Here is an 18,151-nt window from a genome sequence, read left to right on the forward strand (position 1 = left end):
CCCGTTATTGCTGAAAGAAAAGAAAATATGAATACCCAAGCATGGCATGTCGGAAAGATGACGGTGATCCCAGCATTATTATCTTTTCTCTATTATTCGTGTATGAGAATCCAACGACCTTAAACCTTTGGTCACGTGGGCGTACAATTTCGTGGAAGGTACGATAAGAAGATGATCCAGAATTGCAAAATTCCATCGTCGCAATCGTATGATACGAAGGACGACGATGTAAAAAATATTGGGGAATATTTTTGCACAATCTTTTTAAACACTTTTTGTGAGTTTTTGTTATTGAACCAAAAAAATGTTATCGTAGAATACCTATTTCATCACATCAAAATATTCAAGAATCTCAAATATCGGCACTGTATTGATAATTGAAATGCATTCAATATTAGTTGAGATACAAAAGTTGGTCAAATATTTTATTCACCACGCTATCACGCATCATCACACACACACACACTCATTCAATGCTTGCTAGAATACGTTTGGTTAGCTTGATCAAAAACAAACAAAAATGTTATTCTTGTGCTGTGCACAAATATCACAAACTTGTTCACTGTCCACTGATGAACTTTGCCGGAATGCCGCAGTTTGTCGATCGATCATACCGGAGCTGGTCAGCCCTATGACGAGGGTTTGACCGAAAAACACCACCAGCTAGCTACAAAAATAGCGTAGTTGAGTTGAACTCACAAAAAAAAAACCCGTCTCCTTCCACGCGAAAAAGCAACGAAAACAAATAAACACATACCGAAGATCCCGAGATCTTCGGGATGGGAGATGCTGGGCTAAGGATGCAGGCAGAAAATAGCAGAACCACATCACCGCCCCCATAAAACATTTCATTCATCCGTTTAAATTTTTATCGATTTTCACATTATGGTTCACATAAACAACGATTCCTCGGTCCGTCATGGGTGCTCTCATCTTAGCGCATACACACGGATGCCGTGTTCTCGACTGGGTCTGAGTTTCTACGCACTCGAAGAAAGCAGAAGATTCCTCCCGGGAAGGGGACCAGATACAGTAATGGCAAGCGAGTGTGTTTCCCTCATTTTCACTGGAATTCACTTGGCTCTTGGGGGTTGCGTGAAAGTGATGTAGAGCAGTGTCCGGGGTTTGGGCAAGTGGCATCAACAGCGGTCCGACCGGAAGAAATCCCGAGCCGAGGGAAAGGGGCCTCAGAAGCAACAACACAAAAAAGAGAACAGATAATGTTGATGCGTAGGGAATAAAAATTTCCAGCAATCATTCGTGTTTCCGAATCCCAGACCCATTTTTGGGGGGGAGGGTGTAGAAAGTGTATAACGGTTGCTTGGTGGTCGTAGGCGCGAGGGAAAGATGGTACATAACATACCGATTTCTCTTGCTATGCGGCTGAAGTGGCTCTTCTTTCGTGCTAGCCCTTTTCCAAAGATGGTGTGCCAGAAGATGGCATGATGGAAGTTGTAACAGATAGAGGGAAATTTTGCCTTAAGTGGTAGAAATATCGGTTTCCACAGAATGACCACCAAACTGACAAGCCTTAAATGGCCATAAACATAAAAACTTCGGAGCAACAAATCCATAAAATCGTTTTCGATTTTTTCCAAGCAAACCGGGCTAGAGCAGGACGATTGGGCAGGAAATCGTTTTAGGAAGCTCGGAAATGCATTACTTAAACGTTTTAAACATGTATAACAAACTTATCCAACAAGCTTCACACGAAGCTGGGAGTGAGAACAATAGCAAGTGCTGTGCTACCTTCCGAAGGAACACCAGTCGCACTGTCAATTGCACCGGTGCAACCGTTGAAATCGTTGGTTTTCATTGCGTTTGCAAAGCAAAGCCTTATTTTCCGTATGTTACCAAGTGTGTGTGTGTTTAGGTGTGTGTGAGAAAGTATGGATCGAGCCACATGCAGAAAGTGCCACAGCACAAGCACAGCCACAGCGACCGTCGCCCCAAAACTGAACTGCCGAAAGCACAGCGAAAGGACGAAACCACCACTCGCCGGGAAAACGGCAAAGTTGAAACCGAACCGTTCGGAAACCCCGGCCCGAATGACAGAAAGGGCCAAAAACTGTCTCAATCACGCCGTGCCAGAGAGCGGCAACCGGTTGTTGGGATGAGTGGGAGCGTGTTTTCCCAGCGAACGGGCCTTCTCGCTCACGCCTGGCGGAAAAACCGGAGCGAGTTTTCTTGTGATTATTTTTCCCAAACCGTGGCGACCGGTTGGTCTCAAGTTGGCCCCGGTTCTGCTCGACGTTCGTGCCGTGTCTTTCTGCTTCGTAGTTATCGTCGTCCGTGAATGGAGAGCGCCACGAGCAAAGGTGAAGACTACGACAACGACGATAAAGTGCTGGCAAAGACGAAATGCTCAGACCAGCCTCCTGTGCCTTTTTTTCCACCGTGCCAGCATGAACAGCACAGCCTGGCACGGCCAAACGGGCGTTGGCCTACTACTGCACAGAGCCACCAGGAAAAGTGGGTGGATCCGTTTGCTGCTGGCTTCTTGGGCTGGTGAGCCTTTGCGTCGTCGCCTGTGCCTGTGTGTGGCCTGTGCTATGAGCGAATGCCGATTTCGTCGCCATTTGTGCAAAGGGTCCTTATTTGTGCTTAGCTTGGCAATAGCTGGCAGACGTAGTTAACTGCCGATCATTAAATTTGCACCCCAACTTGTCATCCTATTCCATTCTACCAAGCTAAAACTGTCCAAAATTGCTAGGTAGATACTGTATAAGCTTTGGCAGCAAGCTCTTTAAGCGTCGTAACAATAGCAAATAAAAATAAATAAAGATACGATCTTCTAGCTGCTGACAAAACAAACGTGTACTACGAAGCGTTTGAGCAACGTACTATGACGTCAGCATTACACACGCATATATACGCGCCGAGGAAAACAGCTGATCCCGGTCAGTGGATCTTGGAGGGGGAGTGAGCGTTTCGTTATCCCAATTGAAGTAACGGCTCCCTCCGGTACTGACGTGAGCAGGGCGAAGCGATGCTTGTCACGCAATCCCGAATCGCTTTAATGGGCGAACTTGATTTCATTGCGAAACGCGCAAATTCGCGGTAGCAACGCGTAACTAGTGTACTGCTTAGAGGCTTGCAGTTCGGTGCCATTTCTTTAATGCATTTGTAGCCATGTTGTGTGAACCTTAGCCGGACTATCGTGAAATAGGGCAACAATAAATAGATGGTTGAGTAGGGAAATACTTGACCAAAAGGGTATAAAAGCGGATTGCACTGTAGTACGAGGCAATCAAACACGTCACGCACCCTTACTATTACACTTACAATACTGGAATGGTTACGTGGTTACGTGACTCTCTGGGCTTAGTAAAAAATGAATACATTTGAGTAGCGATGTCGTGCTAATTAAAGTGTTTCACGTGATGAACTCTGGAAGAGGGCTTAAAAGAAAGAGTTTATTGATATATTCTCACATTTCAAAAACTAAGAAGATCTTTAGTGAAATAGTTGAAAATATTTTATTTACGTTAAAATTACGCAACATCGATTGTTTTCAAGGTATTTCAAAGACTTCGTTAATAAAGTATGTTTCTTTAGAAACTATACTCCAGAGAATATTTCTGAACCAGTGCCATCCTATGAAATTTGGCTTGCGAAGTCAAAATGAAGAAAAAAAATCCCTCATGACAAAAACCCACGTAGCGTAACCGAATGTAAATTTAACAGTGTCAAATGGCAGCTTTTATGTTCATATTTTACCCACCGGATACGATGCCACCCTCAAACACACGGTCCCACGGCTTCCTCTCCCCATCTCATGCATATACCGCGGGTATATCGCTTTGAATCCTTAAGATCAAGAAATGAGCAGAAAAATGTTCATTTTATATCGTGTTAATATTTTATCAACTTCATTCTTTTTCGCTCATCGTCTCACACTCTACGTCTTGCACACCCGTGCCCCAAACGGTTTTCCACTTTGCGATCCTTTTCTTGTCACGTTGCTTCGGCACGCCGTGCGATGTGTCGTACGCAACGGCACGGCAAAGTTATCATGCCAAGGACAATTTAGTGGCAGATTCTCGGCCTTAACTTGGCTTCATTCGTCATTCGCTGCGCGATGGCGCCCGCTGTGTCAGTGTCTTCATGTACGCTACACGGCGGTGTCTCTTTATTTTTCGCGGCCTATCTCACGCCAGCAACGCTGACATAAATTGCTTGCCCAAGATGAAATAAGAGGCGACCCAAAAATCGAGGAGACGCACTGTTAGAGGTGTTGCATATTTTATTACGCACCGTGCCTTCCAGCTGTGTGTGTGCGGATTCGCAAGAAGCGGAAATCAATTCCTCTAAAAGATTTTTTCCTTCCTTTCTTACTTCCTTCCACGGTTTGTACATCCAGCAAGTGGGGTTGGATGGAACCAGCAGTGGATGTCACATCGTAAATACATACCGAGAAATGAAAAATCTTATTAAGGTCTCTACCACTTAAGTGTGTTTTTTTAAGCTTTGCCCATTTTTTATCAACCGAGCCGATACCTGGTTGCTTGGTGTATGTGTGAATTTACATGGCTTTGTATGTCAGACGCGGGAAGAAATAGCTCGTCGCTTACCTTTCCTGCTGGTCAGAATTATTTGCTTTTCCTTTTTTTCCCGTGTAAAATCTATTTTAAGCTTACGCATTTTTTTACCGGCCTACATCACCTTCAGGCTACGCAAGGTGTGATCATTGAATTCTATCGCCTAAAATCCCATCCACCACACCACAAAAATGGTGCAAGCATAAAGCTGCGGGAAAAATGTGGTTCCTATGCAAATGAAGATTTAGGTCAGGAAAATATTTAAATTTCTCGTGCAGGTGGATGTTGGATTTGGTTAGTGAAGTTCGGAAAAGTTGAAAAATGGCGAGTAAAAGTGCTGACCAAAATTCTAGACGTAAAGTGATAAACGTGCATGGTCTGCATTGGATATTTGACGATTTTTTAAGAAAGACTATTTGAATATGAATGATTTTTATTGTAATTTATTCTTAGCGATTATAGAAAATTTCATTCCATGGTGCGCTGTAGAAGACGTTGTTTTGAATGAATTAATGGTTTAATATTGTATGAAACCGTCTGTAATTTAAATAATAGCAATCATCAAGATTTGTTTCCAAAAGCGGATAATTTAATGTTTTACGCATGAAAAGAACCTTTCCAAAGCTACTGAATAACATAACAAAGCTGTTTTCATCACGATAGATGTATAATTCACCGTAATATTGTATGCAACGTGGCTCAGCTGACAACTCGTTTTCCAAAGTTTTGTTCCCAACCAAAAATGGTTCACTAATTGCGTGTGCGTGAAACCATCGCTGCCCAAAAATGGCCCATTTTCATCAACTCAAGAGCTCTTTCTTTAATGATATCCTTCATCGGATGATTACTTACGTAGTCTCCACCAAACCGAATGGTGCCATTGGAGCAATAGTCTTTCCTCTGTGCGTGTTCTAATTTCCAATCAGCTGAATGATTTATGGCACACTTTAATAAAGAAAACTTCACCCGGCACGGAAAGAGACACTTTAACCTCGAAGAAATTGAGCCATCATCATCGGTTCTCAAGGGGACCAAGACCTTCAGGGCGAAGCGTTTTACTTTGCCCCCATCTCCCTTTCTCAAATCCTCCCTCCGAAAGGATCCGGCACGAAAGAAAAAGGAAACTTCCGCCGAAGCACGAAACCAAAATTGCTGTAATTATGAGCTATCTTCAACTTCGGTTGGAATGCTAGCCGAACAATATCAAATTTTTTACTCTGCCACACTTTTGTCGAAACACGAGCCTCTGCAAAGCTACAGAGGGTCGACAGGGTGATTAGTTTGTCTTTGCCCGCGCTGCCACGTTGCCCTCGCCGCGTTTCCAACAAAGTCGAACAGTGGAAAGCCCTCGAGCGGTGGCAAAAGGGGTTAACGGCGTGCCTTTACGGGGTGGAAAATAATTTATTCAACTTCGAATGATACGGTTGGCGTGAATAGGACGATTTTTTGTTGCCGGTAAGGACAGCTGTGCGGGGGCACGGCTACATTAGAGTGACAGCTAGCATTCACGCAACACGTGCCATCACTTCCCACCCACTCGCACCAGTGCCGGGTGGACCCTGCAGGTGTCTCAATTCGTTCCATCCCCTATTAAATATCGACTGCGGTCGTTCCCCTGCATTGGGGTTTGCTTTTTTTTTTAAATACTCAACGTTCCGATAACGAACACACCGAAACCCTTCCAACTCAAAATGATAATCTATGCCAGTGTCAATACAACCAGCGACCTGGTTCGAGCGACGTGTTGCTCACATGTCACAATAGCACGGGACAGCTGGCAGCAGCGTTCGTCCACGCATTTACGATCCTGTGCCGTCATAGCTTTGGTTAGCATTAGCAAAGACACGGCACACATATCCATCATCGTGGCAGGAACGCGTTACGAGATCCGGTAAAGAAGGGGTTCCCGTTCGATGTTTTATCAGTCGCTTCATCAAACCAAGGAGACACAAGACAAGGGACTTTCTCCAGCACGGACGATACGGACGACAGGGCGACACCAAATGGCGACGGCAAAGAACTGTCAACCCCTATAATCTTATAGGGAAATAATTTAAATTATTGATAGCAACGGACGCTTCGTCGTTGTCGATGTCACCGTCACTGTCTGTAACCCAGCAAATGGAACCAAATATTGAAACTGAATCGGTATTAACACAAATACACATACACAGGCACATACACACACACAAACGTTAGGAGCATGTCATTTACGAACCTTAAATTATTAAAAACCATGACCGAAATCACCAGATCAACACTGGCAGCTAGGAAAAAGTGATGCGGCGAGCAAGGGAATAGCTTAAGGGCGTGGATTGCTTTAAACGAGTGCCGAATAAACTGAATACTGGGCAGGAGGTGGTTGTATGGGTTTGCGTTGGTGGTGGGAGTGGTAGTTCAATTATTTTTCCCTAGGCTGGCCAAACCTTGGGCAAGTACGAAATGGCAGACTTGAAGGTATTTAGTTTTGGTATAAGGGATGGAACAAAACCTAATATTTATCTTTTTGCGTTTGAAGTATTGTTACTTTAGCTTCATACAGTTCAGAAGATAAAGTGATATTTTATCTTTCTGTGTGTTTTATTTCTACAGTTTCTGTTTCTATGTTCAGTGTATTTTGCAATGTGATGAAATATAAACAAGTATAAAATCACAACAACTTTTTAGCAAATTGTTATGGGTTGTTTTGTGAATTTTAACCTGGTTTGCATACACCCTTAAATGAGATTGCCATTTAAAATGCTTTACGATCGTGCTCACCCCCTCTCCTTGGATTGAACCTTGCTGCTCTGAGAAGGGTGAGTTGGGTTCCCCTTGCCTACCGGCTTTCTGTTGTCAAAGCGATGTCGTTAGAGTACGAAATTAGAATACTTTATCAGGAGGGCATCGTTACTGCCTACTGTTCGACGGTTCTGCCCTACACTGTGTGCGCAAGCACCTGAAGGCGGGGGGCGGTTGTGATGGTTGCGGTGGGTTTTGGTTTCCTTGGGAGTTTCCCTCCGATCCTGAAGATGACGCTTGTCAGTTACCGTCGAAGGTCGGGAAAATGGAAATTTACCAACACCAACATCGTTGAGGAGAACCATCACTTATGTACTCAAAACCGTACCCGTACTTTTGCCGGACGTTGGCGTTGTGTGTGAGAAAGAAAGAGATAGAGGAATAGAGAGAGTGAAAGAGGGGGGGAGAGAGAGAAAGAGACAGAGGCTTGGTTCAAATAGAAATTAGAACTTTTCAAATATAAGCAATTGTGGCCTTGGGGTGAGTCTTTGGGCGTAAGCAACGGAGAGCACCTAGAAATACCCATGGAAGCATGATTAGTGCTCTCGTCATCGTGTGTGGGGTAGTGAGGGGACAGTAAGATGACACAAGGATGATGCGCTGGAAGAAATATGATGGTAATAAAAACAGTTGGCACTGAGTACATCCCTTCGAATATGGGGAACAGAGGTCGGTATGTACCGTGCTGCCAGCCAAGTACACCCTGTCCGACGACCCCCGGATAGCATCATTTACATTTATCGATTTTTGACGATTTTATGAGATAATTTGAAAAGTTTTCCCATCGATCGACGAGCACCCTTCATTACGACGACACACCATGACGATGATAAATGCGAACCTGACACTATATCATGGATGTTGAGCGCCTGACAGTGTGGTTCACTTAATGTGAACGTTCGTTTCTTCAGTAGTCAATCTAATTTTCCAACTTTTTGGAACAACATTGCCATTGGATTGGGATTGAAAGAACAGGGAGGGAGGTCCTCCAAAGGACACTTAATTTTCAAACACATCGAGTGGTTGTGATCGGAAACGCAAAGTCAAAGCGCCACAAACAGCGAGAATGTGTGCGTTCTTGCGTGGGTCGCTGTTCAAATGGCCTTGCAGGCAAAGCGGGGTGTTTTACAAAATCCTCAGTAAATAAAGGATTTACTATATCTGCTCCTGTGCAGCAACGGTCAAGCAAAGATAATGTGTTCGTACGGTTGCCTTGCGAACAGTGCAGCTTCAAACCCCTCTGGATTAGCACCCATTCTGCACATCAGAACCGAAGCAACCCATCGAAAGCCACTTCACATTTAGCACAACATTCACAACGAAACGAAACGACAGCGACAGAAAAAAGGACTCGTTGCTAAGGAGGCGCATAAACCCGGCATAAACTGAAAAGAGAGCGAGGCAAAAAGTCCTATTCTTTGCTCGAGTGGACAACGCAGTGGACAAAACGAAGTGCACGATACGAAGCGTACGGCAGACGGGGAGAAAAAACCTGTCAGAAAAACGAGTGTCGACAAGTTCGTTTTTCGATATCGAACGTCCCAGTTCGAGTGGCAATTGTGCCAGCTTTGGTGAAATACTTTGACTTACTTCAGCACTTTCGGTGTGTCGGCACGGGCATCCGAGTGTCCGTCGGATGTCATGTGCCCAATTGCAGCTACTGCTTTTACGAGATCATTCCATCCAATCATATAATTTAACGATTATGGCCAACGGAAAGGTCAGCCGGCGGTGTGGATAAAGATGGCAGAACGTTTCTCCAATCGGCCGTTTGTCCTAGCAGTGTGATTGAATGGTTCGACAGACGCTACAAAGCATCCTAAGCAATGGGGAAAAAATCGTAGAATAATCCCCAAGGAATGTTCGTTCCTTCCTTTAGCAATTGCGGTGTGTTTGCTTGATGGCAGTGAACGAACCCTTTCGACCCAATGTAGCTGCTTGTATGATACAAGTCGTCCCGAAAGAAGGTGGAAAGGATTTGGCTTTGTGGCGGTGTGATTGCACTATAATTTCACCTTTTGCCTTTCGATGCCGTGTGCTTCGGAAGCACTTCCTTCCGTTTAGAGCCAAGAGTTGTAGGCGCTTAGTGTGGATGGTTTTAAAATGCATTGCTTTAACAGCTCATGTATGGAACGGGTTAGCGTGGCTCGGCTGCATTTGGTGTGAAAATTTACGACAAAATAGGGTTAGTCTGGGTGAACACTATTAAATTCAATAGTTTTGCAAACACTCCCCCAGTCGAAGCGTCAGAAGCTCACTACAAGTAGTGCTGCGGGTTTAAAAAAACTCGTCGATGGCCCTTTTCATCTGGACCTCCATTATCAACTGACCGCATGAGTGGTGCCAAAGTGGGCACCCACCCGCCAGTAGACAGTGACAATATATTCGACAAGTTTAGTACCGCTTACCCGTACACAAATTCAACACCTTATTGAGGGTTGCCGTTGCTTTAATTTTATTCCCAGTTCCTGTATGCTTCCATGACACGCCTATCGCCATGGGTTAGTTTTGCATTGCGTACTGTTGCCGTTTGTTTGGCCAGGAAAATGCTCAACTTGTGTGTGGTACAACAATTGCTCCCATCCAGTTTAGGGGCTTCCATGGTACATAGCATAACAAAAAGGAAGCATAAAAAGAAATATCCTAACACGGCCAAACGCGATTTGGTGGCGAAATTTATATTTATTGTGTGTTTATACATAAATCCGCACCGAAGACAAATAGCATTTTTCTGTATTTAATTTAATGCTCTCCCGGTCGGTTTGATTCGCTTAGCGGTTTTCAACCTCTTGCTCCCTTTTGTTTTGGTGCTGGGTGGTGATGTGAATCGAACTGGTGAGTCTGTTGGGCGAGATTTTTATGTTTAGTGAGTGCATAAATATTCCATTTCCGTTTTGTAAGTTCGTTTTTCCTTGTTGCGCCACTGTGAGGAAGTCGTTTCCTTCCGGCTGGTGGTTGTTTGGTGCCGTGGTTTACAGCGAACCACCTCACCAGAATAAGGGCGACACTGGAAGGCAAAAGCGCTTACGAATGGCAAATGACCATGCCCATTAACGGCTTTAGCACTCGAATGGCGGAAGATACATACAGCGGGTTGGAGCTGGAGAGAAGTTTAGTTTGGTGTCGCTTTTTAATGGTCTGTTAATTTTGTGTGCATGGTTAACAAAAATAACATCCTTGGTCATGATGGGTGGGACAGGTTGGAATTCTTCAGCACAAAGTAACTTTATTAATTGCTGGAAATGTTGAAAATTATAGAAAATATTACACGCAGGGCAAAAAATGGTGCAAACTGAGTCACGGATTCCAAAAGATATGCATCGATTATCAACAGAATATGACTATTGTCAAAATTATCTAACGCAAAAAATTACTTAAATGATAAAGTAGTCATCGTTTGGTCAAACCACCAGGCACACATTTCTTGAATAACAACATTTACGCTTCTTCGGAGAAGGTAAGAGAATCAACTGTGTGCAATGTCATGAAACCTAACCAAACATAGATGCTCATGCTATGTAGTATTTTAAGTACCATTTACCTAAACCTTTTTTGACCGCACACATTCCATTAACAACATAATTTGACCATGGGAGCACAACTTTTTTAAATTTTACTTGTGTATCACCATACTGACGAAATGAAGCGATTTTACATTCAACAGGTTAAATTTTCATCAAAAGCGTTGGTTTGATTCGATGTTTTTAATAGTATGTGTTAAGTTGAACTTTGCTTGTAGCATTTTTGTAGAAAATAACTCATTGGTATATTTTATGAGGTATATTAATTCTTTCCATTGAATAATAATAACGCAACAAATTAAACTATGTATAAAAACGCCACTAAAGTATGGTTCAATTTAGTAAATTAATAAAACATAAACTAGCTCAATACATCTTGCCAACCTAATTTTATTTCAGTTTCATGACCATTCAGAACAAGTTTTTCATACACCTGTAGTGCAAAAAAAATCTGCTTTATGCTCATGATTGCTTGTTTTCACAGTAATGCCTCAAACTCTCATGTTTAGGACACTAGCGCACAACATCGCCACTGGTCAAGCATGATTCTACGATACATTAGCAAGCACTCCGACACACATACACATTCACACACGCACACACTCACATTCAATTGATATGGTGAGCAAACTACCCCCGTACAAAACCTTCTGGGAGCTATCCGTGAAAGTGGTGGAAAATTTTATTTCCCTTTTCGCCTAAATAAATAAATTCTGGCCAGGCGAAACACCGGAGTACAGGAAGGCATGTTACTCTCCGGCAGCCGGCTCTTGACCGTTTGGGAGGTTGTTGTTGTTACATGTTTTGTGTGTGTGTGAAAAAAGCAACGAAAACCAGAAACCCTCTCGTCTTTGGTCATTTACGGGGGACCTGGTCAAGACGGATGGATTGATGTTTAGGGCCCTGTGCTGCCCAAAACCGAACGACTGTGTACCGCCGTCCTGTGCCGTGTTTCTTTTATCCCATCGACAGCGCAACGAACGGTGCAGCCCTCAAACAGCGCACCAAAGAGTAATAGAGGTTATTTATATAAATAAAACAATCCATTAATCCCTAAGCGGATCGGTGGAGTGGTTGAATCGTCGTGGGGACTAGGTGCAAGGTGCAAAGCAGGCAGGCCAAGGGCTGTTGTTAAAATGATGGAAGCTGTTTCTATTTTCGGCGGCTTCTTTCTTTTAAAGAGTCTGAATGATGCTTAAACACTTTGGCTTAAAGCTGATCCACAAGCATCTTATTGCCTCTTCTAAAGTATATCTAAAAAGTATAACCATGTATACTTCATATTGTATTTATTCAGGAGGAATTGTCCGATGCTTCACATTGTGTATGAAAATAATAGTAACAAGAAAGTTTGTAAATTTGCGTAGTAATGTTCGTTACAATGTGATCGATCTTAAGGAAGTTTAATTTAACATCAAAGAATTATCACAATCATGTTTATTAAGAGCCGTTCCGAAGGTTAGGTTTAATTCCCTTAATCCTCCCTCCGTTTATTTCTACCCTTACGCAATATCATACCATGTCATAAGCTGCCACAGCAGGAAGCAAACCATCCGACCACGCTCGGAGGAATTGTGCCCTGTAATCTGTTGATTAGTGTCCATCAAAGCGGCGGCGGCAAATGAATATTAGCTGCACGGTGGCCATTGTGCAATCGATGTCGCCCCGATGATGAGGCAACCTTAATGAGGATAATATCGAAGCCCGGCTTGGCTGTATAAATCATCACACATGATCCATTCGCTACGGTCTCGTTAAACGGATAGCATCTCGTTTCGGCGACGCCGCGTACCCTCGTCCCTGCAATAAACATCTGCCTGCCAGCCTGTCATTAATTATTGCACTAATAAACAATTCGGTTGACGTTTATAAAATGTCGCTGACATTAAACGTAGATCAAATGGTTTGACTTTGTTCAAACATTCCAGTCGTCTTTTTTGTTGTTGTATTTATGTGCGTCTGTTTGTCTGTGTTTGTCTCACGTGCCCTCATGATCGGAGGTGCAAACGTAATGGGCAAAGGTACATGAATGAGGGCGTAAGCAAAAGCCGGTGCCTAACGTTATGCCAAACATCCGGCATGGTATGCACATGCATCGTCATGCAGCTGCATGCACTTACGGTTGAATGGTAAAGGTAGGTTGTAGGGCAGCTAGGGAGAGCCCTTTAACCCTAAAATGCCTGGCGTAGTGGTAGTACCGATGGTTGAAGCGCGTGCTGGCATGGAACGTGTTCGCACGTCATCAGGATATGCATTCGTTCGTTTAGTTGGCTCCGTATTTTCAAACCATTCCATTCCAGGAAACCTATCCAAGGGAAAGAAGCATCCGGGCAACGTATGCAATGCACATCGTTGGCGTAGAACAGTTGCAAACACATCTGCACACTACTCGCTCCGATGGCATTTCTATTCACTGTGGCTGCACTTGTCCCGCACTCAAACTGTACCCGAAGCGCAAGAGCGCGTTCATTTACACACATTTACATTGTCCCTTCCGGAGCAGTCGGTAGATACGGGAAAGGTTTAAATGGTTCAGAACGGTGCCATCAGTCGAGGTGCAACTATGCGTCGATGAAGGCTGGAGAAGGCACGGGGCGGGAATCGATGTTACAAAACCAGAGCGACATAAACAGTCGTTCCGTTCTACCGCTAATGTGTCTCATCAAGCAAAAGACGGCAAGCCAAGAGGCAGACCACATGAAACCAGAGCACCGATTCTGCGGTTATGTTTGCTTTTGAGTCCATCGCTACTAGAGCGCATCGACTGCAAAAGCTTATATGTAGCTGAGCATGGAGGGAAAAATTTGTCCAGAAACCAAGAACATGTAACCACAAACGTGAATAAGATATGCTATGAAGCGAATGTTTATTAGGGTTACTTAGTAAATCGGAGAAACCAGAAAGAATCTAACAATTATGCAGCCAAATGTCAGCTTTCATTGTTGTTTTGTTTATTAGCTTCAAACAATTAGGTTTTCTTAGCTTTATACGGAACTTTGCTTTCATCTTTTTTGCTTATACGGAACATCGAGATATCATCAGATTATCCCTTGCTAGTTTAACAATTCTCAAGTATTGAAGAATACATAAGTAGTGTCTACGGCATCTCATTTTAAGAAATCCATTCGGTAATCTTTTAAGTTTCAAATTTGTTCAAGTTGTTAACGAAAGAACATAAGAAATGAGGATCTTGTTTTTATTTCCATCCATTCCTAGTCAACCTTTTCCTCTAGCACACAATGCTACCAAAGCGACCGCACTAATGAGGGATTTGCAGGCTAACGAAACACCCCAACTTTGCCTTGTTCATATCGTGCCTCTGTAGACTTAACTACACCAGTTATCTACTGCGGAAGTCGCACAACGACGGCGACCCGATGAAATTCCTCGCTTTGTCCACCCGGACACAGAGCAGCACGCGAAAACTATTTTAAATTGGCCCAACAATGACGACGGTACAAGGCAAAGTCCAACAATTGTGCACCACATTCGAGAACGGACAGCCGAAGCTGGAGCAGTAAAATCAACAACTTAAATCCTTAATGACAACACTGTTGCTGAATAGGGCAAAAGTTTTCCCATACACCGGTACCCGCCGCTAGGTCCAATCGAAAACAAATCCTGCCCAGAGACGAAGAACGAGCAAACGAGTTTCCGTTAAAGAGAAAGTCCAGTAATCTTTCCGCTCAAGATCGCTTGCACCTCTTTCGTCTTTTCCTCTAAAAGGCCATACCTTCCTGGTACATGAAGGAAAAAAACAAATCTTCCGGCTAGAAAAAGTGTCTGAAAGCAGTCAGGAAAACAATGTCATTCGGTTTCTAGTGCCTTTGTCGTTCGCGTTTTGGTGTGTTTGGTCTGGAGCCGTAAGACGGACGTTCGCGTCGACGATGAGCGTTTGCAGTTCCTTGGTGACGGATTTTTATCGCTATCCAATCCGTTTTAATTGCTCCTTACACGGGCCATCGCTGTTGCTGGCGTTTGCAGTTTCTGCTAGACGACGGTGCCACGGGATAGCTCTACAGGGAAAACTTTTGCTTATCGAGTTGGGCTTAAGCATTTTTCCATGCAGTACAGGGTCCAAGTGCTTCGATTTTCGCGTGTCATTGAGAATGAAACGAGCTGCATGGAATGCATCGGAAATAGTTTTAGTGTTTGACACGACTAGCTGTCATGTTGGGATTTGTTATTTAATCTTAAGGATTTGGTCCGACGAAACATATTTGATGCAATCTTTGGTGAAAATAATCGATATTGAAATTCTTTTAGAAATCCCTTCCACTAGAACAGAAATGGCATATTAAATATTAATTTTAATACAATTTACTTTTATATCATAACCGCTCCAATCTATTTCAAACTGACGTTGTGTTAAATGTGAATAATTTAGTAACATTATTTTCATCGTTATCAAGCATGTTTAGCTTCTACCCATTGCAGCCTCTATCATAATCTACCTATCGCTAATCACCTAAGTTAGTTTATTATTTAATAGGTAATTGTACAAAAAGTCGATACACAATACAAGTCCAGTTCTCTGCAGCCGCAAAGACGGACATTTTCGTGCTTATGATTCACGATGTTCAAACGATTGATTTATATTTTATTACAGCTAAAAGGACCAAACTGCCTTCGAAATACCTTGCGGGAGGACGAAATAGCTACGCATTTCCAAATTCCACGGTCCCCAAAACCATTAGGCAATTTTGCCGGACCGCCATAGTTGATTTGTGACGCAAGGTGCGGGACGCTCAGCTTTCAGCGACCAAAGTGAGCACGTTCCCGACACAAGACATATGCTCTTCCTCTATTCATTTGGGCCTGTGTTAAATCGAATGTGGAGAGGCGACGCAACTGTTCGCTCGCCTGACCGAACCTGCCGAGCTCGGTTACTCCGATATTGGAAAGGACCGCACACAAGCGGGGAACGCGTTTCGTAGTCGAACAATGCTATGAACTTCCTGGCTACCACTGCCACCAGCCCAACCGGGAAAGCTCCCTTCCCGTTCCCAAGAACGTCCCAGGCCCACGAGTTCGCCTTATCTCCTGCGAACACTTTGTTATAATCTGAAACATAATATAAATGGTAGCTAATTACGTTAATGGATGTGTATTTGTGTTGCGTGGGCCTACCACCGGTTGGGCCAGTTGTTTCATTGTCATTCGCGACCGCTTACTACCATTATGCTCCTCCGATTCCCCAATCGCTACCAGTTGGCGTGGCTGCTACCCAACGCTACAGGATAAACGGTTTTGGAGGGCTAGGTGCTATGCTATCACGAACGTATCGGTTAATCATGCTCCATGGAATGCGTTGTGAGTGTGGTCACTTTTTCGGCTTTGCTGCTTTCTGTGGCTCGGATGGTTGTTTCAATTGAAAAGCAGTCCCCGTAAGCAACCACATCTATTGGGCAAGATGAACTGATTGAAAATGAGTGTATTCGACGACGAAGCCCAGCGAGATGAATCGATCAATAATCGTGAAACCACTGAATATGCGCGAACAACACAACCCTCTCACCAGGCATCGACAGAAAATAGTGCCGCTTCGGTCTAATATATCATTCACTTTGAAAATTTATTTATTGCTTTTGTGGCCACCCAGCGGTGGCAAACCACTCAGTCCTTCACCACCAAAGCCCTTATCAGACGGTCCTTTACATCCGTTTCCCCTTTCTTTGTACGTTTGCAGCTGTCCCGCAGCTAGAGGCACGACTTGAATCGATGTTAGTAATTAATTAATTAGTGGAACGCGAATCCTCACCACTTGACATCGACTTTAGGCTGCTATTTGGTATTTATGCCTCCACTTTCCCAAACCATGCTGCTCTCCGAGGACTCGCGCAAAACTTCTGCATTACTTCTTCTCGTCGCGCTATTTTGCGTCATCTCCTGCCGCGTGTTCGGTTTTCCCTTCTCATAATCAGACACAAGCTAGTTATACGGAAGGTGGGCACTGGGTGAAGAAAGCGTTGAAAACTTTTCCACCATCAATTTCACCCAACCACACCAAAAGGGGGGAAGATATACCGATTCCGGACGCGATTCGTATTTCTTTCCTCTCGAGAGATGGTGTTGACTGACGCTGTTTGCTTCACAGTGGTCGCCGCTAGACGGACCGGGCCAATGATGGCCTACGGGGAATGCGAAAGTTAACCGAAAGATGCTAAAAGCGAACAAAGATGCAAAGGCAGAAATAAGAACATAGTAGGAAAAAATCACTCTAACAGCCCCGCACCGCTCAGAGAAGAGTAGAGAAATGCATTAAAATATTAAGTAAACATTCTCCATCATCTTGGAAAGCGTACGATGGGATAACATTCTGGACAGCTATGCTTCTCACTCACACACCCATAGCTACACGCATACTCACAAAAACCACCGTGAATTAAGCAAAGTGTAAGAAAAGTGTTTCTTGAAGTCGCACAGTTGGCGAGAAAGGGGTTGTTCATCCTTCGGGACAAAGCCACAAGCTGGCGAGGGAATTGCGCTGGAGCAAGGCTGAGCGCAAAAAGAAATGTTCAGCAAAATCAGTTAAGATTTAGATTACTCTCTAGATGGGTAGAAAAAAGGCGAAGGAAAAATTAGCCCCTCCCTGATGGTAATTGTGAATGATGGAAGCGAAAATAATTAGATGTGACTATTTATGAAAACAGTAATTACCTTTCCAGCATTCCCACGCCAGCAAGATCTGTTTTAATGATGCAAATGAAGAAAACTACCTGAGTAAGGTGTTTTAAACATTTCGGAGCTATTTGGTATGGGTTTAAAGCTCACATTGAGCTGACCAAGGTAAATTGTGCTGCCGCCATCATTACTCCAAAGGGAGCTTAATTAACCGCAAAACGTTGACACCGTTTTATTAACCGCTAGATCTTAGCTTCAACAAATGCCACGTCGGAAGGTACGTTGGTAAGTCGCAACAAATGCGCTGCGCTAAGTCGGGTTGTCGTTTAACGTTGGCCAATCGCTCGTTGCAGCACCATTATGCTCGCTAAACAACATTAAATTATGCAAAAGATTCAATTACTCCCGAGCGCGGCGATAAGACGGGAACATAAATTTGGCGTTCGCCATGGCTGCGAGCCATTAAATGCTTGCGTCTTTTGGCAACCAGATTTCTGCAGTTTCTGGTCGACGGGTGCGTTCACAGCTCGCACGGCTTTGTGGTTAAGAAATGCCTTTACCGCTAAAAGTTGACAAAATGGATAACACTCGAAAATGGTTCCTTTCGAAATGAAAATTAAACGTTTTCAAAAAAATGTGTTTAGAATTAAGGCTGATAGCATATAAACTAATCTTACTTAAAAC

At 43.7% G+C, this 18,151-nt stretch overlaps 1 protein-coding gene across 39 annotated transcripts in view; it reads left to right on the top strand.

The window, feature by feature from the left end:
• LOC1275761 (CUGBP Elav-like family member 4) overlaps positions 1 to 18,151 on the top strand; it is a 320,099-nt gene that overhangs the window by 170,331 nt on the left and 131,617 nt on the right. The gene's annotated exons all lie outside the window — the stretch shown is intronic.

The sequence above is a fragment of the Anopheles gambiae genome, chromosome 2, assembly GCF_943734735.2.
Source record: "Anopheles gambiae chromosome 2, idAnoGambNW_F1_1, whole genome shotgun sequence".
Classification (NCBI taxonomy): domain Eukaryota; kingdom Metazoa; phylum Arthropoda; class Insecta; order Diptera; family Culicidae; genus Anopheles; species Anopheles gambiae.